Source organism: Canis aureus, chromosome 8 (assembly GCF_053574225.1).
Source record: "Canis aureus isolate CA01 chromosome 8, VMU_Caureus_v.1.0, whole genome shotgun sequence".
Lineage (NCBI taxonomy): Eukaryota > Metazoa > Chordata > Mammalia > Carnivora > Canidae > Canis > Canis aureus.
The window spans coordinates 16,062,300-16,088,334 of record NC_135618.1 but is presented as its reverse complement, the minus strand read 5'-3'; the positions used below and the strand labels follow the sequence as shown (position 1 = coordinate 16,088,334).

General features: G+C 33.2%; 1 long non-coding RNA gene across 4 annotated transcripts in view; it reads left to right on the top strand.

Annotated features, from left to right (window-relative positions):
- The window catches only part of LOC144318381 (uncharacterized), an 89,996-nt gene that overhangs the window by 41,272 nt on the left and 22,689 nt on the right, over nucleotides 1–26,035 (top strand). Inside the window, exons 3-4 of one of the 4 annotated variants that reach the window (XR_013384255.1) lie at nucleotides 2,817–2,922; nucleotides 10,214–10,301. This is a non-coding gene — a long non-coding RNA (uncharacterized LOC144318381). The other 3 variants (XR_013384259.1, XR_013384258.1, XR_013384256.1) reach the window with 3 other exon arrangements.

Genomic DNA, 26,035 nt, shown 5'->3' with positions numbered 1-26,035 from the left:
GGAGATTATATAGATATTTATTCTTTGAGATACTGCTACTACCTTCTTTTGCAATGCTTGATGGTAGCACTTGATATCGACTACAACTTCTTTTCATTTGTCACAAGGAAAAGGAGATTAGATCCCACCTAGTTTTATGCATTTGTGCTTAAACATAGTGAAGTTCTTTCTCTCCTAGGGTCCAGATGTAATGCAATCTTTCTTTTTTTAGTTCCTATAACTGACATGAGGGCATTAATTATGAACCCAATCTTGAACTAAAGGCATGATCTTGACTGAATTGAATTCCGAATTAAGCATTTGGTCAGGTAATTTTATTTGTGGCTTTTTTTGTGGAGGGATTTTTGTTGTTGTTCTTCTGCCGTATTTTTAAGGATCATAGCATGAAAAAAATCATGTATTTCAGAAGTTGTCATGATAAGAGTTTTCAACATTGAAGTACAAAAGAGCTCTTTGTAGGTATTCTATGGGGTTTTTTTTGGTTTTAGAATTATTTTTTCCTTTTATAATATAAAAAAATACAGCTTTGAAAAATGTAATACAGGAAATGAAAGATTAAAAAGCGTCATTTCTTTTGAGAATGTGTGAGGTTTATTGTAACCCAGGAGAAAGAGTACTGAACATTGGGCTTTTCAGCTCTGACAAGCCCTGAGATATTGTATATATCGATATCGATATCAATATTGCATATTGCTTTCATTTTCCCTCTTTAAGAGAAAATAGCAAGATTGGCTTTATCTCAAAAGAATCTACTAGTCTAGCACAATGTTGGAATACGATAGGCATTCAATAAATAGTAGTTAAATTCAGTTTAAGGTATAGATAAAGTGACTCGACTTTTTAGAACCAGGGCAATTTCTTACAAGGAACTTGCAATGAATGAGATATTTCAGCCTTGAACTTTATTCAAACTCCATGGCCAAATCTCTTCAACTAGTGAGTTTCTCTTCATGTGATCCTCTCTCTCTGTGGGACACCTTCACTTAACTTGGCTAACTCCTTTCATTCTTTAAAACTTAGGTCAGGGATAGTCTTCCCAGGGAAGCTTTTTGAGATCTATCTTGTGATCTTAACCCCTGACCAAAAATTTGTGGCCTTCCAATGGCTGCCATTGTTGTGCTTACAACTAATCTCATCACATTCTGTACAATTGTGTGTTTATTTGCAGAAGATGGCTTCTGCACTCAACTGACTGTGAGAATAGAGATTATTTCTTAGGAACCTAATAGTGTTTGAAAATTCAACAAAAGATAATGAATGAATGAAATTGTACAGGTACAGAAACACTTAGAAAAACTTCTTTGTTAGAAGAGAATGCAATAGAAAGCTGTTAACTCATTCTTCTCAAAGTCATTTCTAAGATGGTTCATATTGTAAGTGGCAGTTTGGCACAACATAATTGACAAGAGTGGGTTAGATTTCTAAGTTATTAAATATAGAAATATATTTATATATTCCAAGTTCATCTCTTGGAACTTCAGTTTTTACATCTAAGAGTAGGTGAGTAATGGCCCATAGTAAATGCTTCATACCTGTTATTTATAAGTAGGGCATTAGAAAATTCCTAGCAAATGAAAGCCAAAGAGATTTCTTTTATATATTTTAAAACATAATATGAAACTTACCTTTTCCTTTATCAAGGACTTTGCCAGGGGCAGTCCATGATAGTTGTATGTGATCTTCTTTAACCTTAGCCTCAAGGTCTGTGATTTTGCCAGGTGGGAACACGTGGGTATGATTACCAGCAGGAGGAGCTCCTGATACAGTAAATGACCCTCCAGAGGTTAGTCGGCTGAAGTCTTCTATTTCAGCCTCTGCCTTGTCATCTTTGACTTCAGGCCTGGGTGGGTTCAGTATAATTTTACCTACCAAAAAAAGTAGTTTTATGACCTTTCATGGTGCTATGCCTGTTCTTTATCTTGTAATCTTATCTTGCAGCTGTAGAGGGGTTAATATTGATTGTGGACATTGAAAAAGTAACAGCCTTTAGTAGAAAATCTTGTTTTGTTAGTGTCATTTTAAAATTGATGAGGAGACATTATGCAATGTTAAAACTATCTCAACATAACTGTCTTTATTACTTAACTGTAAATTTCTTTGAGGACAAGTAATGTATCTTATTTATCTTAGTAGCTATAGCTTTTAGCACAATGCTTCCCACATAGGGAGGTGCTCAGTAATTTTTTTTTATGTAAATGAAATGAAGTGAGGAGGATGTAAACAAAATATGTTGGAAGCATAGTCCTGTGTTTAAGTTTATTAACATGATTATGGTTTTGAAATATGCAGATGATTATATAACTGTATACTTATATTTTCCATAGTATTTAATATTTTCAGTGCTTGCCACATGTAACTTACCTAAACAGATGACGCATTTCTATTTTAATGCCACTTACCATTTTCAACGTAGCCTGGTATATACAGAGCTTTGTTCTGCTGTTGTCTTAAACTTAGTCTAGCCATGTTGTTTTTCGCCTGGGCATGTACTTTTAAACTGTATCTACCATTTCCATGGTAATCTGTAAAATATCTTGAGTAGATGCCATCATTCTTCACAGTATCAGCGCCTAAATATTATAATATAATAACTAACCATTCAAAAGAGTAACAGTGACAGTCCTAACTATTCATGAGCACTAGTGTTGGCAGTCATTTTGGGAGTGAGTATAGATAGCACAGTGGTTTAAGTACATGAATCTCAGAATCAGACTTCTTGGTTCAGAGCCTGGCTTGGCTGCTTGCTAACCTTTGACCTTGGAAAAGTAATTCGTGGTAAGCATTCAGTTAACATTAACTATTATTATTTTTTAAAGGAATCTTAACAAAATGAAGAAAATGTAACTAAACTAGAAGATGCAGATGCAAAACGCTGACACTAATGAAAATAGAGAAAAATTATACTCCATTTCCACGAGGAAGGTAAAATTGTTCATAAAATTTAAAGAAGATAAATGTGCTCATATTTATGTATAGTCAAGATAACAGAGTAAAAAGTATTAAAAACATTAAAATAAACATTTATTTACTTAAAAATAAATTTATTTGCAATGTAGTAAATATTGATTTCTATGTTATATGACTATAGCAGGATTTTAGGTTAAGTGGAAATTGATGCAGATTCTTATTACCTGCACCATTGTCCCAGAGCTCCAGTATTACTTGATGTCCATCTTCAGTTTCTATAATGGCTGTTACATTGATTCCCAAAACAGGCAAAAACCCTTGACTGACTTGTGCATAAACAATCATTGGGCTAGGGTAATGTGTTGTACTTTGGCTCATGTGAGCAGTTGCAATTACTGGGAGTGTGGTAGGACTTCTTGCTCGAGTAGTCACTGTCACCGTTAGCATTTGAGAGTTGGCATGTTTATTTAGAAGACTATAAGTCCAAGTACCTGTCTGAAAATTGAACATATCTATTTGAGAGCTTTTATAATATTTTCTTATTCTTGTTTTGAATACAAAATTATTTAGAAATTTAAGCAGAGTAATAGTAATGATTTTTACTATTCAATTATATAAGCTAGTAAATAGCATGACTATAAATCTCTATTGTACTTGGCTTTTAAAAAAGACTTATTTATTTATTTTGAGGGAGAATGAGACTGAGAAAGAGCGGGAGTGGGGGAGGAGCAGAGAGAAGGACAGAGGGAGAGATTCTTTTTTTTTTTAATTAAAAAAAATTTTTTTAAAGATTTTATTTATTTATTCACAAGACACACACACACACACACACACACACACACACAGAGGCAGAGACACAGGCAAAGGGAGAAGCAGGCTCCATGCAGGGAGCCCGAAGTGGGACTTGATCCCAGGTCTCCAGGATCACGCCCTGGGCCAAAGGTGGTGCTAAACCACTGAGCCACTGGGGCTGCCCGAGGGAGAGATTCTTTTTTTTTTTTTTTTTAAAGATTTTATTTATTTAATCATGAGAGACATGGAGGGAGAGAGGCAGAGACACAGGCAGAGGGAAAAGCAGGCTCCATGCAGGGAGCCCGACATGGGACTCGGCTCGGGACTCGATCTGGGGACTCCAGGATCATGCCCTGGCCAAAGGCAGGCGCTAAACCACTGCGCCACCCAAGGATCCCTGGAGGGAGAGATTCTTAAATGGATTCCTCGCTGAGCACAGAGCCCAACATGAAGCTCCATCTCAGGACCCCAAAATCATGACCTGAGCCAAAATCAAGAGTTGGATGTTTAACTGATGCCACCCAGGTACTCGTCTTGTTTTTTTTTTTTTTTTTTTTTTAATGACAGATAATCTGTTGTTGCTTTAATATTGACAGTGTAGGGCAGCCTGGGTGGCTCAGCAGTTTAGCGCTGCCTTCAGCCCAGGGCGTGATACTGCAGTCCTGGGATCGAGTCCTACGTCAGGTTCCCTGCATGGAGCCTGTTTCTCCCTCCCTCTGCCTCTCTCAGTGTCTCATGAATAAATAAAAATAAAATCTTTAAAAAATACATTGACAATGTAGTAGATGTTACCTTCCCCCCTCTAAATTGATAGATAAATCACGGTGAAAATAAAAGAATATTCTTACCTCTGCAGTCCCTGGTATTTGAAGTCGAGCAGACCGAATATTTAGTTTATTTTCTTTGAAATCTGAGGTTTTATATTTTGTTCCTTTTGGATCTTGGAGAATAATTTCTGGCTTTTGTATTGTCCATGTGACAACAAAGAAAGTGTCATTTCCAATTGTACTATCCACAGGCACTGTACCATTTATCCATTTCTTCCCTGTAACATTCAAGGCTTTACTTTCCAACTGTTATATAAATAAAACAAAGAACACAGAACCATTTTGTAATTATAGTTAATAAAATTTCAAAGTTTTGTCAGTTCAGAGTAATTCTAAATTTATGTCTAAGATTTCAATAAAATAAGAATTCTTTTGAAGAATTTTCCAAATAAAATCACTTATAATTACAAAGAAGAGATAAATGAAAAGATGGCTACAAGTGTCACAGAAAAGAAAATTCAATAAGAAATATTTTCAGGCAAAAGAGTTTTTTATTAGAAAAAGAAATGCCTTTTTAGGATAATGGAAATTTATCATAAATGTGGAAGGCAAATAATTTTTCTGAGATACCAACCTGAATAGCCTGCTGCGTGATGCTGCCGCTTCTAGATGAAATTCTACTGAAAGCATCAATAAGGCCATTTATGTCTTTATTGGCATAAAAACGATGTCCTCCTAAAATGGAATTATATTTACTTTTATAATACTAATTTTAATTGGGAAAATCATACTTGTTCTTGTGCTCTTATCAATATAAATTTGAAGAAAACCAAGAACTGGCAAATATTATTGTTTTTATATCAATCATTAGATATAAGGGCCTACCACATTAGTAAAGCTGATCTAACAACTAAATAATGTTATAAAAATGAAATTTAAGATAATTTTTTGAAACAGCTGCTTATTTTTAGTTGTGTTTAAGGCATGCCAAAACAATTTAGGGAATAACAGTCTAGAATTAATTAGAAAATAAATGAGAAAATAAATAATATACGAGTTAACAAAGAGAGAAATTACATAGTTGTAAGGAATAGAAAAGGATGGGGGGGCCCAGGTGGCTCAGTCGGTTAGGTATCTGACTCTTGATTTTGGCTTGGGTTATAACCTCAGAGTCAGGAGATCCAGCCCCTCCATGGGCTCTGTGTTGGGTGTGGAGCCTGCTTACGATTCTCTCCTCTCTCTCCTTCTCCCCCTACCCCACCATGCTAACATGCACACCCATGCTCTCTTTCTCTAAAAAGAAAAGGAATGAAAAAGGATAGATTGCTGGGTGCAAGAATTGGTAAGCAGGGCTTTAATTACTGCCTTGAGCAAATTGTTTGTACTTCTGTAGGTTTCCATTTCTTCTATGAATTAGTGCTATCTGAATCTTGACTGTAGGATTGAACAGGACAAATATGAGCAAGAATTTTGGAGTTGGGCAGCCCCTGTGATGCAGCGGTTTAGCGCCGCCTGCAGCCTGGGGTGTGATCCTGGAGGCCCAGGATCGAGTCCCACGTCGGGCTCCCTGCATGGAGCCTGCTTCTCCCTCTGCCTGTGTCTCTGCCCCAATCTCTCTCTCTCTCTCTGTGTGTGTGTGTGTGTGTGTGTGTGTCTATGAATAAATAAATAAAATCTTAAAAAAAAAAAAAGAATTTTGGAGTTGAGAAAGTCATTAGTAGCCATGGAGAAAGAAGTTTCAATTTGGTGGTATTGGTAGAAAGTGATGAGAAATGAATGAAGATGGAGAATATTGACTAATATTAGAAGAAGCTGACATAGGTAGAAATGCAGGAAGTTGGGGGGAGAGGAGAGATTAATTTGAACGACAAGGAAGGGACAAGATTAATTTTTAGGATAGGAAATTTTTGAGCAGTTTTATGGCTTAACGAGAAAGAGCTTGGAAATGGGAAAGACTAAAAATATATTTTCTATTCAAACTATTTTCCAAAGGTTTACCTGTCATATTTGACAGAATCTCCAGTTCTTTGGCAGCAGAAGGTCCCAGAGCAATGGTGTGGATGACTGAACCACTTTTCTTTACCTCCTCGAAGCATAAGCTTATGTTATCATCTTCCCCATCTGTTAGTAATACAATTTCAGAACCAGAAGTATTCTGGTTACTGTGGATAATTGCCTGGTAGTGAAAAAGATTATTAATATAAAATATCATATCTTAATAAATTTAAAATAAAAACAAACCTACTCTTTAGTCTTGGAGAAGTCTTTAGGCCTCTGCTTCAGAGTAGGCTAAAGGAAACTTTTTGTATTGTCATTCCAGGCTGAGTTGGCATGGAATTTAATGTAATGTACAATGGCCTTGGAGGTTTTTAAAGACAGTGTTAACAGTGCTTCTAATTCTTTCAAATATATTCATGCTACCCAAGAGAGGAGGAAGAAAAAAACACTTAGAACAATGCCTAGCATATAGTAAGTACTAAGTGCATGTTAGTTATTATTATCCCGGGAGATGCTTGAGGTAAAGGCAAAAGACTCAAGCAGTTTTGGCAATACTAGACAGCATTTGCAAAGTCATGACTAAAGGCAGATATGCCAAGTTAAATGATGTGCCTTTTTATGTATTTTAGTTGATCATCGAAGAATCTGAGAATTTCCTGGAAAAAATCATTGACCTGCCGTAAAGTAGGAAGTTTATAAATTTACCAAGTATTATAGTTTTTTTTGTATCTTTCTGACTTCTGTCAAGAGTATTGGCTAAAAATCCTTGGTCAAACAAATTGAGAGTAAAGTTTCCCTCTGCCATTTGCTAAATATAATATCTAGTGTTTAGTATATCCCTGCACCCATATATAATAGAGTTCTGTAAATAGCTCAGTGTAGTGATTAGCTTTTTGGATTTTGGAATAAGAAAGACAAGGTTTTGAATCCTACCTAGATTTACCAACTACTTTATGATCTTAAGAATGATATTTGATTACTCTGAAACTCAATTTCCTTTTGTGCAAAATGGATATAATAATAATACATGACTAAAAAAGTAATGGTAAGGTAAACAAGATCATACATGTACTTAACACAGGCAGTAATGTAGTATATGATCAATAAATTTTAGCTGTTATGATTGTGCAAGTAAAATGCTTATATGTTGCTATGGTTTCATTTTAAAAGTAATTAAGAGGTATTTGTAATTTTGTGACTTGACATAATCTGTTCAGCAATAGACTCAGGTCAAAATATCATAAGATATATATCAAAATATATTAAGAAGAACATATGAACCAATATGTTCAAACATTAAGACATATTTCTAAGATTTAGTACTATCATATTTTAGAAGCAAATAGACATCTATAAGAATTATGTTTATTATAATAGAAGTCCTTTCTTGAGCACTTATAATTCTCACAAATGAAATAGGTACTGTTGTTTTCCACATTTCCTTAGTTGAGTAAACTGAGACTTTGAGTTGATAACTTACCCAAGGTCATTTTGCTAATAAATAATAGAGCCAGAATCTCAGGTTTACCTGAATTCAGAGCCTGCGTGCTTCCTTAAACCAATATGCTTTATAAAAAATAGACTCCACAAGAAAGCTAAGAGATGGTATTAATTAAAGACCTGAGAAAAGGGTGATAATTTCCACTTTTTTAGCTGAAGCAATAGGAGGGTCAGTGAAGGAAAGCAGTTTTCTGTATTTGTGACTTAAAAATTGTCAATAAATAGGCTTAAACAGAAGCTATCTTAAAGGTTGGAAGAAATTCAAATGCATACCATTAGGCAGGTTAATGTAATGCTCAAAATAAAATATTGTTCCCAATATTTTATTTCAAAATTTTTATTTCACTAAACTTCCACCTAATGTGTCTTGGGTTTGGTACTATACTGCTTGAGGAACTACGTCTATCTTTGTGATTTTTAATTGTCAGTTTAACTTGAACTAGGGTTTTCTTTATAACATAGAAATAGTACTAAATTTCCCTCTTCCGCAGTCTCCTCTACAGCATTATTGTCTACTCATAGTAGTTCAGACTGTGGAAATGATAAAGAAATGGAGAGCTCCTCAATAAAATCACAGTGATTACATGCACACTGGATTTTTCTTCCCTTACTTAACTACTCCCAATGCAATTTAATGCCTGAAGAGTATGTTGAGGGAATAACTACATTCAGAGAGGCTCCAGCTCTAAATAACAGACAGTTGGGGAGTCTTTTAAAAATGTATATTATTTAGATACGGGACCTATGAGCTCATGACCCTTGTTCAAAGATAATGGAGTAAAAATAAAAGCAATGGTAAAAAACAAATGACATTTAGAAAAGCATTTTTATTTTACCTGGAATCCTGCCCTGAGACCACTGCAAATTGAAGTTCCACCACCGGCTGCTTGAGGCAGGTTTGCAAGGATCTTTTCATAAGCATTATGATCAGTTATTTCTGTTAGGTAATTTTGGATTGTAGCAGAACTTTCAAATGTGACCATACCAGTCAAGGATCCCTTTTCAATAATTTGAATCAAGAACAGTTCTGCTGCTTGATTCATTTGAAAGAGACGGTCTTCCTGCAAGAAAAAGATGTCTGAACAATTCCTGAGTCTCCTCAAATCTTGACAGATTAGTGAAAGACCAAGTTGTTCGTGAGCGAGAGATCATGATAGTAATTGATTACCATATTTTAGAATTTGATTCCTTTATTTTATTTAAAAGAAATAATATTAAAGAAAAAATTTGAAAATCAGTCATGTTATACTTAGTAAAGTCTTAAAAATCTGGGGCACCTGCGTGGCTCAGTAGTTGAGTATCTGCCTTTGGCTCAGGTCCTGGGATCGAGTTCTGCATTGGGCTCTCCCCTCAGGGAGCCTGCTTCTCTTTCTCCCTATGTCTCTGCTTCTCTCATGTGTCTCTCATGAATAAATAAATAAAATAAAACAATCTATGCCTTTTTATTTAAGTTTTATTCAGGAATTTCTACTAAGAAAATAATTTAAAATGCATACAGAAATGTACATTGCAACCTAATTTTTGTAACAAGTTGAAAACTCTAAACAGGGTTGACTAAATTATAATATGTGCATATGATACCACCATTAAAAATTACATCACGAAATCATTTTTTTTCCATAGGGAGTTTTTAAGGTATATAAGTAAAAAAATCATACAGGAACTCCTAAGCGCCTGTGGGGTTTCAAAAAAAATCGTATTATAAAATACTATGTAAAATATGATCACATTTTTGAGGAGGAAAAACAAATGCACAAGAAAGACTAGAATGACATACGCTCAATGGTGGAATTATGGATGAAATTTTTTTTTGTTCAGTTATAGTATTTCTGGTTTGTTAGAACTCAAAGAATAAACATAATCCATAGTCCAATCATCTTAATATAACAATTATTTTTATTATAGTATTTTATCTCCTAGTACTTGTCTATATAGAATCATTGTACTAAAATTTATTATAATAATAAATATGTATTTTAGTTAACTTAATAGAATTAAACCTAAGATTAAATTATATTTCTAATAGCTTAACTACTTAATTTAAGAGAGCTAACAAATAAATGTTTTACCGAACTCATGCTTCCAGATTTATCAAGTACCAAGCAGACTACTCGCTGTTTGGACTTCAGCAATGAAAATGTAGGATGAGGTGGTGGATCTGTTCCTGTCATGGGAGATGCATTCTGAAAATCTTCAGAGTTCATAATTATATCCCATGTGCTTCTGCTATTACACATTTTGTTTTGTAGGTTTGGAGCTTCTGTATTGTGAGTTTCTGCTGTACAAAATTCAGTTACCTGGAAAAAAATAATTTAGAAGACTCAAATATAATAATTGGTAAGCATTACTTTCCTTTCCAAATATGTAGCAGGCTGGAACATCCTCCACAGATTTTATCTCCTGACAATTAAAAATCATTTTATAACAATCTGACATCCATTTTGCATACCTCAGCAGAGAGGAAGCAAGGTGAAACCATCACTGGAAAGTTTTTTGGTAATTCTTTTACATAATAAGAGATCATGGCAGTCGGTGGGGAGGTGGGGGCAAAGAGTGGCAACTGGCACAACTGCTTAAATTAACTTATTTTCCCTTCTGGACTCCTGGGTGACTCAGGCTTGAATTAAGTTTAGTGGAAAAGGGACTGGATTTGCAGTAATTTCTAGTTGCCCTTTAAAAGTGGGATAAAGAAAATGACCTTATTTAATTGCCTAAATGTTTTCTATATCTTTATAGTTGACCAAGAAACTTGAGAACAGATATTTTAACAAGCTGAATTATTACTGGCTCTAGTGAACTCTGACTTACATACTCTTCCTGAGAAAGTAATAAAATCTAGGGAGAAAATGAGGAAATGTGATTGCTTCTTTTTCAGTTGCAAATGATGAGTTGTATCTAGTAATTCTGCCAAATGATGTTTCCTTACTATGCAATTTGTGAAAATCCTCTCAAGTTTTGAAAACTTAGTAACTTGGGAAAATGCTCCCATAAATTAATGGAACATTCAAGAAGGAATTCATCTTGCAGTAAGCCTCAGATTATTAGAAATAATATTTTTAAAGATATTTTATTTATTAGGGAGAGAGAGTGCATGTGGGGAGGGGGGCACTTCTAGTCTCCTGCCTTCTCAATCATCTCACTCCATTTTCCTCTTCACTGCTAGTATGGTTATCTTCCTGAAAGAATTAAGGTAATGATATCAGCTTGTAACACAGTATTAAGTAGGAATAATGAAGTTAAAGGATGGAAATCATGGAATTGAGCATTCAGTATTTCAGATCATATCTCTTTTGGGTCTGAGTTGATGCCCTAGGTACAGATGCTATGCAATTTATTTAATCTGGGTTTTGAAAATAAGTTAGTGTTAATCTGGACAAGATGTTCAGTATTTATCTCTGAGACATTGCTTATATAGTTAGTTGCCCTCCGTATTTCAGCTATATGATCTTCTTCATTATTATTCATTTCTCAGGTAGGCAGCATGAGTTATCTCCTGACGGATGCTCTTGGTAGTTATAGCTTGGTATAGACTGTACGTATTCCAATTATCCTCTCGTGTCACATGATCTTATATCTAGTTGGATGCTGAATTCTGATCTAGATTCTTCAGGTTAAAGTAAACTTTTTTTAACTTGCATTTCAAATATTTCTAGGAGGGACCTTTTTTAGACTAGAAAACAACTTCTACTTAAATATCTAATTGGATTCAAGAGTTTTAGAAGCAAATATCAAGTCTATGTTTTTTACTCAAGTTCTGCATCTGCATCATGCTCTAGGCTAGGCTCAAACAATTTTAAATTTTATTGGGACTAATAGGCCTTTACAAATCTCTACCCAAAGAAGTATTTTTTGCTAGTGATTTGGTATGTAGAAACTTGCTCCTTTTAAATAAGCTAGTCTTACTATCTAGAGGTAGTATATATTGATTTGTTTTTGATAATTTTCATATTTAAAAATCTTTTTTTTACATGTTTAGAAACCTTCATTAGGTGACTATAATAAGTTTACATTAATTAACATTGGACTTATCCAAGGAAAGAGACAATGGACTATTATCTAAATATTTATATAAATTTTAAAAATTAAAACTTTAAAGTTTATTTTGTGTTCATCTTATGCTAAGCACTATGATCACACTTTATTCATACTACCTAAGAACAAAGACACTGAAGTATTATAATTCCCATTTATGAGATGAGAGAACTAAATCTCAGATTTAGCAGTTTGCTCGTAGTGACACAGTTTGAAAATGACAGACAGGGTTTTGATAGCAAGTCTTTGTGACTCCAAGGCATCTGTTCTTATCCACTGAGCTTTATGCATTGAAACCAGATATTTCAGGTCAAACTTTAGCTTTAAAACTTGAATTATTGTGTTATTATTTTATAATTGATGAGACTGGTAATTGTGAACTTTTCCCTTAAGTTTGTTATGTAGAAACAGAACCATGTACATTTTCACAGTATCACTTTGCAATAGCTTGATGTACTTTAATAAATACATCTCGTACTTTAGAAAGTTCTAGAAAGTCTAGAATGTCAGTACTTTTCTAAAGTTATAGAATGAATTACTTTGGAAAAGTAGTATGACTAACACTTAGGAAACAGAATTAAAAGTGAGGTTGTAGTTTTAGAGCTACACAAATCCACAGAGTCAAATGAGGGAAAGGATGTAAGAAATTATGTGGCATCAATGAAAAGGGAGCAGTTCTACTTCTGAAGAAAAAGAACAGGTTAATAAAAAAAAAAAAAAAAATTCCAGACACACCCTGACACAGGCTGGAGAAAATAGGCATTGGTTATTTGTCTGACTAATCTCCTTACTTTCTATTGGTATACATAACTTCATTGTAGAAAATCCAGCTTCCTTAACTAATTTTTCCTGAACTATTCCATTGTGAAATTAGAAAAAGAAGGTACTTACAGAATCAAGACTTTGCATAAACATTATGGAGTCCCTTGTAGTCTGGGATTTTTCTGGGATAAATGTACATTTTGCTTCATAGAGCCCTGTCTTTGAGTCACGCCTGCATTGCCTTGTTATACAGCTGCTTCCCTGACATTCCTTGAAAACCACATTAATGCCAGTAATATGAGTTGAACATCTATGATGAAAGAATTAAATTACACTTGTATGTAAGACCAGAAATCATGAAAAATGACTAACATCCTACAACCTTTCCCTTAATGATAATTTCTATAGATCACAGACAAATATTTCATTTTCACAGTAGGCAAAATGTCTTACCCTACTTACAATTGGTGTCAACAAGAATAATCATGCCAATTCATAGTTATTAACATTCATTATTCATTAACGTGATCACTTAATCTATAATCCTTGTGATCTTGAGCTAAAGATATTTCCTAAACTATAGGACTATTGTAAAGATAAAATGAGTTAAGAGATACAGTAGAGTGGCTTCCTAGTGGGGACGAGAGAGTCAACATTATGCTGAGAACCCTCTTAAATTTCTACATAGGATATAAACACATACACACATATTGCTATATAGATGTATACATATATGCATGTATACCATACATACAAAACCATGTGTTTATATGTGTTTGTGTTTATAGCATTTTGCAATTTACATTTTGAAGACCGCTGAGTTAGAAGGATGAAATAAACCTTTCTTTGAAATGCTTGTGCATTCAAACAAACCATTTTGTCTTTATGATAATTGTCAAGTCCCTGGCAAGGAATGAGGGGTGGAGTGTGGATAAAAGATTCTAAAGAGTTCCTGTTTATCTGTAGGATTTACTTTTACTCTGCTTTAATATTAAGCATCATGATATTAATCCACTTAGATAAATTTTTTTGTATTGGAAGGGTTAAAGGAGATGGCAAGTCATATATTCCAAGAGAGTTAGCTCTAGACTAAACCTGAAAATTAAACTTACCCTTCTTCAAAGTGCCTGACACACAGTGGGAGTTCTTTAAATATTACTTTAGATACTTGTTTTTACTAACATATCTCTTTTTATGACTGATAAAACCTATTTATTTTTCACTGACTTATCAAAAATTTGTTATTTGATAAATTCTTTGTTTAGCTTTTACTTTACTTTGTGCCAGGCTGAAGTCTAAGGGATTAAAAAAAAAAAAAAAGGCCTCAAGATTCTTAAAGTCTAGTGTGGAAAATAAAATTACACAGATTACTACTGCTCTGTGTGTGAGAAGGCCATGTGTGTTGCTTTGGAGACACTCTCACATCTAATACGAAATGGAGGGAGAGGAAAAAGACACCTGGGGAATAAATGTTTAAACTGAGCCTGAAAGAATGAACAAGCATTGTTGTATAAGGGAGGTGGTACGGGGAGGAGTTGCATGGGGTAAGAAACCTGTCTGCATGAGACTCCAGGCAGCTCAGTAAGGATAAAGCAAACAATGTGAAGGACATGGGGAGAGGCATGTTTCTCTCATACCTCTTTTCTATAATATGTTTTTTATCCCAAAGACTTGTTTCCAATTACACTGATTTCTATTGTTCTTTAATACTCTTTAAATATTCCATATTTGAATATCTCATCTATTACTAATAGGACCTGTCTTATTCTACCCAGAATTATATTTAGATTTAAGAAATATAATAATAAAAAACATTTACTTTTAAAAATCATTTACTCACTTATGAAAAATACTTTTTTTAGCTTAAGATTAAATGAAGAATGAAATATATTTAACATGAAGCTCTAGTAGTTTAGTTGATTTCAGTGAAACAGGTTCACCTTAAAGACTTATGAATTAAATAGAATAAAAGATTGGGGAAATAAATAAATAAATGAAATAAAGGATATGGTAGGAACTTGAACTCCAGTTCTCAGATATCTCAAGGATTAGGCTACAGCTTTTTCCTTTCTCCTGTGACAATAACATATTTTAGTACAATCCCCATGAATACTGAAATGAGTCCCAATTCCTGATTGATCTTGATTTCAAGGTAGAATCCCCAGAAATAGTTGGACATATACATAGTGGGGCAGGTTGGACAGTGCAATGAACTGTATGAGCATTTAACCACAGAGATGGCTTTTGTTTGCCTAATAGAAAATTTAAAAATAATAAGTGAAAAGATTCAAAAACACATTTGTTCAATACAATGATACCTTGTTGCTTCAATAGTGTTCTTTCTGGAAATATAGAATGGCTGGTCCACATTATATTCATCAAATACTCCCCATCGGAGATGGGCCCACTCATGGACAAATACTCTGCCTATGAGAGAATATTATTACTTATAAATTAATACTTAACAATATTTTAATAAGTGTCCATGTATCTTATGTCCCCCTGCCTAATTGAGTCAGAGAACTTAGAAACTGACACCTTTCATTATGTCAAAAATGTTAGTATTTATGACATTTTTAAATTTATTATTTTTATTAAATACACACAAAGAAATATAATTATGTTGGCATATTTCCAAAGATATTAATTAGTACTTATTTCTCTCTTTTTAAGATCTTTAAAAATACCATTAATCACAGTGTCATATTTGTTGCCAATGGAAATAAAAATAGAAGTATAAAATACAGGGACTCCTCGGTGGCTCAGCGGTTTAGCACCTGCCTTCGGCCTGGGGCATGATCCTGGAGTCCTGGGATCAAGTCCCACATCAGGCTCCCTGCATGGAGCCTGCTTCTCTCTCTGCCTATGTCTTTGCCTCTCTATCTCTGTGTCTCTCATTAATAAATAAATAAAATCTTAAGAAAAAGAAGTATAAAATAGATATCCCTACCTCGGGACCTATAGATAGGCAAATTATTAGTCAACAAGAAGTTTGGAGTAAAATGTATATATTGTCCTTTTTCCCCACATTGTCCATATTGGAGTGTATAGGGATCATCTCCATATTTTAGGTAAGGATTGGCAACTATAACATCTGCCTAAAAAGCAGAAGAACAAATCAAAACTTCACAAGAACAATAGAAACAAGGATTTCTTTTATCAAAGTTAAGACAAGTAAAATTACCAAATTAATTACTAAAGTAGTGGCTAGGAATTACTAAAAAATTATGAGTATTAATTTTTAGGAAGCACAGGAAGAGAAAAGCAGTCTAGGAGCTAGATAAAATATCCTACCTGGTCATATGATTCTTGTTTTGGCATTAAGTACTCAGATTTTGATTTCCAGGTCAGTGGAATTAAAATGCTTACGTTCCTAAAATAAACTCTTCGTTTGGTGGCATGAAACAGGTAAGTTGAAGCTTCAATTACCATTTCCTGGCAAAATTAAAAATATTTTATGGTAACCATTCCACAATGAAATGAGCATGAAAGTGAATATAGGAATAAGAAGGCAAATCTAAGCTCCCTTTCCCCAAATATTTTGGCAAGGCCTAACGAAAAAATAAGTTGAATTTTATTCTCTCTTTAGTCTGTAAACTCATTTTTATATATTCAGAAATCAACTCTATTTTCTACCTATCCAGACCTGCATTCAGTATTATGGGTTGGAGAGGGGAATGAGTTCTGGATGAGATTAAGACTGAGAGCTTGTTGGCAAGTTGCTTATTTGATTAAACAGAGGTGCTCATAATTGGGTTGAGAGTTTAAGTTTGGTAGGTTTTATACTTAATTGAAAACAAAACCACTTTGCTATATTTATTTTGAATTATTTTTTCATATGGAGTGTGTTCATAAGAGGCAAAGTTTTACCAAGCAGCAATGAAAATAAAAATATGTAGGTCTCGTTGGCTTCACATTCCATTTTACCACTTCTTGTAAGACTGTAGGAGTCACTTAGCTTCTCTCATTTATGCAACAAGGGTAATAATTTACCTTATAGGGATACTGGAGGATCAAAGAAGATAGTATATATTAAAATGCTATATATAAAGATGTTTTTATTATACTGATTAAGCTAAATAAAATTAAACAAATCAACTTCAAAAATATGCAATATTTTCTTTAAAACCAAATATAACAGAGATTTTAACTTTTCAGAGTTGACAAGTATGAACAACTGAAAAAATATTTAATGAAGATCTAGGGATTAAGTGTAGGTTAGCTATTTAAATATTATAAAAGTAACTTTACTAAGGTAAAATTTGAAAAGAATTCTCCAGTAGGTCTAAGGTCTTTCTGTTAGCTTCGCAAGTTGGAGAAATATTGTAATTTGGCCTTCTAATAATTTATTAGGAGAATGACTAATACTAATATGTGCTAAATTATACTTAAACTAAGCAGTTGTTAATCTTGACAGTTTAGATATATATTGCATAAGTGATGAATACTATCTAAGCAGTTTTGAAAAGTTATAACTGTGTGAGCATGTATACATGCCTTGGCTATATAGATGGAAAATACTTACTGAAATAAAAATAAGTGGATAATAAAATTTTCTCTCTTACCTTTATGTTTTGAATGAGTTTTTCATCTTCTGGTACACTAGGGTTAATTGCAATGACCATGCCATCATATCCATTGTTATTCAAATTTACCATTGAGCTTTTCATTCCAGGCAAGAGATGTAAAGCTACGAACAGGATAGCTTTCAGACTGAACACCATTTTTGTACATTACTTGTGGAAATGCAAGCAGAGTATTTATATATCTCCTTAACTTACGAATTTGGATCTAGACCAAAATATTTGCATATTATATAACATTATGAATTGCTAAAATATTTTGATGAACTTTCTTTTCTCACTTCCTTATCCTAAAGATTTAAGTTGTTAAATAGCAATGGGGATTATGCTAACACATTTATCATACTTTTTAGGAAGCTGAGGTCTTAAGGACTCATGGAATTGATTAATTCTTTAGATTGTGTAATTGTCATTCTCATCATGATGGTTAGTCATAGTCATTGTCATTATTATCGAGATTGTTCCATCCAGGGATCTTTTCATAGACAAGCACTCTATGGAAGGATGAGAAACTAAAATAAAAAGTACCAGGAAAGAGCAGATGAAAAAGGTATGTTTTAAAGAAACAAAACAAAAAAACAAATGAAGAAACTGGAATAGGTGTGGCAAGGAATTAGGTTCAAAGACTTCCTGTAGGTAGGAGTAATATAAGCACAGTGGTCAGGGACAACTATGGATCAAAAAGAAAATGGGTTAAAAAAAAAAGAAGAAATGTTTTTTTTGATTACCTTCTGTGATAACTACTTGTGTTTTCAGTTTTCATATAGCATTGAATGCTATAAGTCTTATATAACTTGAAAACTTAATATGCTTTGAATTTTTTTTGAAGATGTTAGTTTTTTTTTATTTGAAAGAGAATGAGTGAGCATGGGCAGGGTCGGGGGAAATGCAGAGAGGGAAGCAGACTCCCTTTGGAGCAGGGAGCCCAACATAGGGCTTGCTCCAAGGACCCTGAGATCATGACCTGAGCCAAAGGCAGATGCATAACCAGCTGAGCCACCCATGCGAAAACTTAATATGCTTTAATTAAGATTCCTTTTTTGAACTGAACACAAATCTGCCAATGTTTCTTAGCTTGAAATAGTTGTACACATAGCATTGTGAACTGGTTTTGGAGTCAGATAAATCTAAAGCTGACCCTTGCCTTGGTCACTAATAGTCATATGATTCTTAATAAGGGGTGTATTGCTCTTTGGGAAGCACTTCATACAAGACTCCTGGCACCTAATGAGCACTAAATAATATCCATTATTATTAAACATTATATGTTATGAATACAAAGCTTGTTATAAATTTTTTCCAATTCTATATTTTCATTGGCTTCTTTCGTAAAACTTTAAATATAGTCTTCCAATGTTTAACTGGAGAATAGAGTCTCTGCGTCTACCCAAAAAGGACTAGAGTAGGAATTATCAGGAGTGAAACTATAAGCTCATTGGAATGTTCTCCATCTGTTCACAATAGCCTTTCCTTTTAGTTGAGATTAGGTGTGATCACACCCATAAAATCTCAAGTTATCCACATTGAAGTAATCTTTCTTTTGTACTCATTTGTATCACTTATTATATATAAACTGTATTGCATTTGTTATTAATATACATAGTATACCTCCCCTACCTCACAATATACATGTAAACTCTTTGGAGGAAAAAAAAAATTATTTTCAGCCTAAGCTCTCTCACTTTGAATTCTCTGAACTGTAAAATGCAGACAGTAATAGCTATCTGGAAGGAATGTTGTAGAGGTTAAATGAAATAATATGTGTGAAAGCACTTATGTGTACAAGTGCTAGTATATAATAGGCCCTCATTTATTCCTTGATTTTCATTAGCCCTTTTAATTTATATGAAAAAAATATATACATGAGTGTTTCTGTGTGCCAGGCTTAGTGCTCTCTGCTCTTTAAAGACTACAGAAATGAGTAAAACACAAGCACTATGTCCAGAGAACTTGCAGACTCATTGGCATGAATTAGATTAGAATTGAAAAGACTGAAATACAAGGTAGAAAAGTTTTATAAGGGGGCTACAAATACAGTGCTAGGGAGCTAAAAGTTGAATAGATTTTATATGATGAAGGGAAATCAGAAAAGGGTTTAGGGGCATACTATTCTTCAGTAAACTAAGGCATGGAAAAGTTTATTAGTTTGCTCTAGATCACATTTTCAGGGAGGAGCAAATTTGGAATTTGAACTCAGGTCATCCAGTTTCAGGATCTATGTTTTTGAAGTATGCATGACTTTTACTGCTTCTCAAAAGGTTAAGTCAGTGATTATCAACCTTGAAAATTATCGTGAAAGTGTTTTTTTTTTTTTTTTTGCTTTTTTTGTTTATATTTTACACTCATAGTTGACAGAAGATTTAAGAGAATATGAATTCCTATGATTAATTTGTATGAATCAGAATTTTTATCTTGTTTCAATTTTAGATTAAATAATGAATTCCTTTGGCTCTTTGTCATGAAAACTTAGAGTTACTTATTCAAAGATTTATGATATATCCCAACCCATATAACAACTTATGCTCCAATACAGTCATTCTTAGATGTTACAGTTAATCCCTAGAGAGATTATGCTGGAATTAACCAACTGTTACACAAATTTGAAATTGAAGAATATAGTTCATTGGCAGCTTAATTTCTATGTAGATACTCTCTCGGAATTTTACTTTTTAGCTCCTCTTTTTCTTTGCTGCTTCTTTCATATTATTACTTTTGGAACATCATTCTATTTGCTCCCAATATTCATGCTCAGCATTTGTGAATATTCTCTTCATTTTTAAAATTTATTCATTCATTTATTCATTTGCTCATTCAACAAACTTAATCGACACTTGCAATGTGTCAGACACTCTGCTAGGCACGAGTATATAAGATTGAGTTATGGTCCCTATTATCTTCAAGATGTTTCTGATCTAGTGGAGCTTCTAGACACTAGTAATTATTTTGATTGATGTTTTTTTCATTGCTCTTCCTACAACATTGAACATTATTTTAATTCAGAGAATGCTCTTATTATTATGCAATTTATTGTTGTGATTTTTGTACTTAACATTATCATAAGTCAACTTTGTTAACCACTACAGGCTATAGCACCCTGTGAGTTGCCTCGATATCCACTTACCCTTTCCTCCTTGATAATAGAACTCTAGTTTTGTTCAGGTATCTTCAGCTCTTGTGTGACTGAAATAAAGGTCACTCTTGTCTCAAGCTCAAGGGTAAATTCAAGTTGATCTAAGTCCATGGTCCTCAAAGTATGGTTTACAGACCCCTAAATGTCTCCAAAACCCTCCCAGAGGATCTGAATGGTCAAACTCTTTTGATGCTATTAGTAAGTTATTTCTACTTTTTAATGTGTTCACATTTAATGGCAATATAAAACATAGAGGATAAAACTGTTGGGACCTTAGCACAAATACAAGCAGTGAGAGTGAGACTAAACTGTACTTACAGTTATGAATTCTTCACTGCCAAGCACTTGCTGTATAAAACAATGTCTGGGGGGGAACTTGGGTGACTCAGTCAGTTGGGCATCTGACTCTTGATTTCAGTTTGGGTCATAATCTTGGGGATGTGGGGCCTCATGCTCAATGGAGAGTCTGTTTAGGATTCTCTCTTTCCTTCTCTTCCTTTGCCTCTCTTCCCCTCAAATACAAATGTCTGCTTTACTTAATAATGGAATTTATGAAGCAGTAAAAATTAACTATTAAATCCCTAATCCTAAATACACATTTTTTTAAACTATTCTTTGTGATGAAAGAACACTTCTGCATAGCAAAGTATGATATTTGTACTTTAGAAAAACCACCTGGGCAAAAGTTAGTTTGCTTAGCCTCTATTTCCTCATTTATAGCATAAATTAACATCTACCTGTAAGAGTTTCCATGGAAATTGAATGAGATCATATAAGTACTATTACTGTATACAAAATGTTACTCAAGTAGGAAGTATTATTATTTAGGACATTCAATATGGTTCCCAATATTACAAGTCTATCCCATAGAGTAGGTCTAAGAAGTAAAGGATAGCTCTTGGTCTATGAAGAGACTTCACTGAAGAGACTTCACTGTTGAAGGGAATTAAAATTCAAGTTTTCTAAGATCCTTGTTTAATTGGAACAGAGTAGTTTTATTAACTCTAGAGTTTGTTAAGACAAACATGGATACTTTGGTCTGAGTAGTTGTGGTCTGAGTAGTTTCTGACATAGTAGTGATACATTTGTGCTAAAACATGGTATTTTTGAAAGCTATTCAAATAATGATTAATTACCTGTGCTTAACAGATATTTTACCTGAGTTTAAGGCCCAAAGTATCCAGCCATAGAACAGAATGTTTCCTGTGTAAGTCAATTGTTTTATACATAAATAAAACCTGCAGAAGCAGTCTTAATTGTGGTAGGCCTTAACCAGCTGAGCTAAATGGCTAGGCTCAAGACCATCAAACAGTTTCCTTGCCATTTTTTTGTCTTCTAATAGTTTGGAAATTATATGCTCTATTTCTATTTGTTGTAGAAATTTTAACATGCATGTTTGTCTTAACAAACTCTAGAGTTAATAAAACTACTCTGTTCCAATTAAACAAGGATCTTAGAAAACTTGAATTTTAATTCCCTTCCCAATTATCATTTTCATATATCATAATTGCACATATTTAAAACCACACAACTTTCTTTTTGTTTACAAATAATCAGTGTGTGTTTATATTTATTCACATTCTTGGCTAACTTTGTTCTTCATTTCCTTTTACCTCTTAGATCTTCTAATTAGGGTTATTTCCTTACCCCAAGGTATATTCTTAATAATTACCTTTCTCTCAATTTCTATTTCCCTGAAATAACCTTAATTTTTACTCATTCTTTAAAAAGATCCTATATATAGAAGTCCAGTTTGACAATTCTTTCTGCTCCATGAAAACGAATGTTCAACTATCTTCTGGCTTCCATTGTTGCTGTTGAGAAGTCATCTGTCACTCTAATTGTTATTTATGGGAGCATTCTATTATCTCTCTTCAGTGGTCTGCTACTTTCACTGGAATGTGATTAGGATTAGATTTTTTATTATTTTGCATGGAGTTTTTGGAGTTGGGTTCTTCAGTATTTGGATTGGTTCTTAATCAGTTCTATACATTTAGCATCCATTATTTTTCCCATCTTGTTTCTGCTTCATCTCCCTCTACTCTCTCTCCAGAGGGGCTTAAATGTGTAGTAGCACCTCACAGTCTATCTTCTATTCTTTTAGCCTCTCAAAATTCCCGTAGTTTTGTCTTCCTGAGCTACTTGCCTGCATATTTTCTTCTAATTTAACTTCCAAGACAAAACTTTTGTCCTTTGTTTAAAACTGTATTTAAATCTGTTCATTGAAGTTTTAAAATTTTATTACAATTTAAAAAATTATTTATAGGCATACTCTTTGCTACTTGAAAAAATCTTACTTTTGTTCATGTATTTTAAGTCTCTCTTTTACTTCTTTAAACTTAAAAAATACTTTAAACATCTTAGTCTATATTTTGTATCTACTAATTCCAATACTTATGTATACATATATATTTATATTTATATATTTACAAAGTATGTACTTAAGTTTTTATTGAAATATAGTTGATATACAATATTATATTAATTTTAGGAGTAAAACATAGTATAATTTAACATTTATATGCATTACTAAATTCTTACTAGTCACCGTAAATATAGTTACTATCTGTCACCATAAAAAGTTATTACAATATTATTAACTATATTCCCTATGCTGTAACTTCCGTCCCTGTGAATTATTTCTTTTATAGCTGGACGTTTGTATTTCTTAATCCTTTTTACCTATTTTGCTCCTTCCTCTACCTATCCTCCCTCTGGGGACCACCAGTTTGTTCTCTGTATTTCTGAATCTTTTTGGGGATTTTGTTTGTTTTGTTTTTAGATTCCACAGTTACTTAAATTATGTTGTATGTCTTATTCTGACTTATTTCATTTAGTATAATCCTTGTAAGTCCATCCATGTTGTTGCAAATGGGAAAATTTCATTATTTTTTATGACTGAATAATATTTCATTGTATGTGTGTAGGTGTGTGCATATGTGTGTCTGTATCACATTTTCTCTATTCATCTATCAATGGACACTTAGGTTGCTTCCATACTTGGCTATTATAAATAATGCTACAATAAATATAAGAGTGCATGTATCTTTTTGAATTAGTTTTTGTTTTCTTTGGGTAAATATACAGAAGTATAACTGGATCATATGGTATTTCTAGTTTTAATATTTTTGGAATTTCTATACCATTTTATACAGTGACTGTACTAATTTACATTTCTACCAACAGTGCATAAAATTCCCTATTCCCAACATCTTCACTATCCACTTGTTACTTCTTGTCTTTTGATTCTAGCCATTCTGACAAGTGTGAGATGACATCTCATTGTGGTTTTGATTTGCACTTCTCTAGTAATTAATGGTGTAGAGCATTTTTGTTTGTCTGTATGGTCTTTTTTGAAAAAACGTCTATTCAGGTCCTCTACTCATTTTTTTTTTTTAAATAAGACTGTCTTTTGGTGTTGAGTTGTACATATTCTTTGTATAGTTTGTATATGAACCTCTTGCTGGATAGATATGTCATTTGCATTTATCTTCTATTCAGTCAGTTTCCTTTTTGTGTTGTTGATGGTGCTCTTGCTGTGCAAAACCTTTTTATTCTGGTGTAGTCCCAGTAGTTTATTTTTGCCTTTGATTCCCTTGCCTGAAGAAACATAGCTAGAAAAATGTTGCTAAGGTCAATATTGAAAAGATTACTGCCTATGTGTTTTTCTAGGAGTTTTATGATTTCAGCTCTCACATTTAAGTCTTTAATCCATTTTGAGTTTATTTTTAATATGTGGTGTAATAGAGTGGTTTAGTCTCATTCTTTTGCATGTCTGTCCAGTTTCCCCAACACCATTATTGAAGACTGTCTTCTTCCCATTGTATATTCTTGTGTCCTTTGTCAGAGATTGATTGACCATATAAACAGGGGTTCATTTTCTGGTCTTTTTATTCTGTTCTGTTGATCTGTGTGTCTATTTTTGTGCCATACTATTTTGATTATTATTTTGATTAGTATGCTATTATAGTATAGTTTGAAATCTGGGATTGTGATACCTCCAGCTTCTTTTCAAGAATACTTTGGCTATTCAGGATCTTTTGTGGTTTCATACAAATTTTAGGGTTATTCTAGTTCTATGAAAAATACTATTGGAGTTTTGTGATAATTTTTTTGAGATTTGTGACAATTTGAAAAAACCCACAAATGAACCTGATAACCTCAAAACGTTGAAAAAATTATGAAAACTCAGCCATGTCATGAATGTATAAAATATATGTAGCTAATAGACCATTTTATCATTTAGTACCATAAAATATATACAAATCTATTATAAAAAGTTAAAATTTATCAAATATTATGCACATAGGTGCTTAACGGACCACATATCATATCTGCATAAAATTAACCATACTGCTGTAATAATTTTGTATCTACCTCCTCTTGCTATTGTTGTGAACTCAAATGTTGTGAATATCTGGGTAAAATGGCATGTAATGCTAATCATCTCTGCATGAGCAGTTCATTTCTCTAGTAAATTATACATCATAGTAAAAACTGATCTCTCATAACTCCTATGTAGTTTTCTTCATGTTTGGTGCAATACCATAAACCTTGAAAACACCATGGGACCCATTTGATGTGTCACATAGTGATGCTAGAAGTGTTCCCAAGAAGCAGAGAAAAGTCATGACATTACAAGAAAGAATTGAATTGTTTACTATGTACTGTAGATTGAGATGTGTCAGTTAATCTATAACAAATGAGGCAAGAATATACAAGGGAGAAAAGACAGTCTTTTCATAAATGGTATTGGGAAAACTGGACCACTTTCTTATACCATACATTAAAAAACCATTTAAAGACCTAAATGAGAGACCTGAAACCATAAAACTCCTAAAAGAAAACATAGGCAGTAATCTCTTGGACATCACTGTTAGCAACGTATTTTTGGATGTATCTCCTTAGCTGAGGGAAACAAAAGCAAAAATAAACTGTTGGCGCTATGCCAAAATAAAGAGATTTTTCATAACAAAGTAAATCATCAACAAAACAAAAGGCAATACCTGGTTAATAGGAAATGATATTTGCAAATCATATATCTGAAGCAGGCCTAATATCCAAAATATATAAAGAACTTCTACAACTCAACACCGAAAAACCAAACAGTATAGTTAAAAATGGGCAGAGGACTTGAATAGACATTTTCCCAAAGATGACATATAGATAACCAACAGACTCATGAAACAATATTCAACATCAGTAATCCTCAGGGAAATGCAGATCAAAACCACAATATCACTTCACACTGGTAGAATGACTAGTTTGAAAAAGATAAGAAAAAAACAAAGTGTTGGTGAGGATGTGGAGAAAACATCACACACTATTGGTGGGAATGTAAATCAGTGTGGCCACTCTCAAAAGGAATATGAAGTTCCTTAAAAAATTAAAAATAGAAATACCATAGATCTGGTAATTTTGCTACTGGATATTTACTCAAAGAAAATGAAAATACTAATTCAAGATATATATACTCCTATATTTATTGCATCACTATTTACCATACCCAAGATATGGAAACAACTCCTGTGTCCATCAATAGATGGACAGATTAAGAAGTGGTG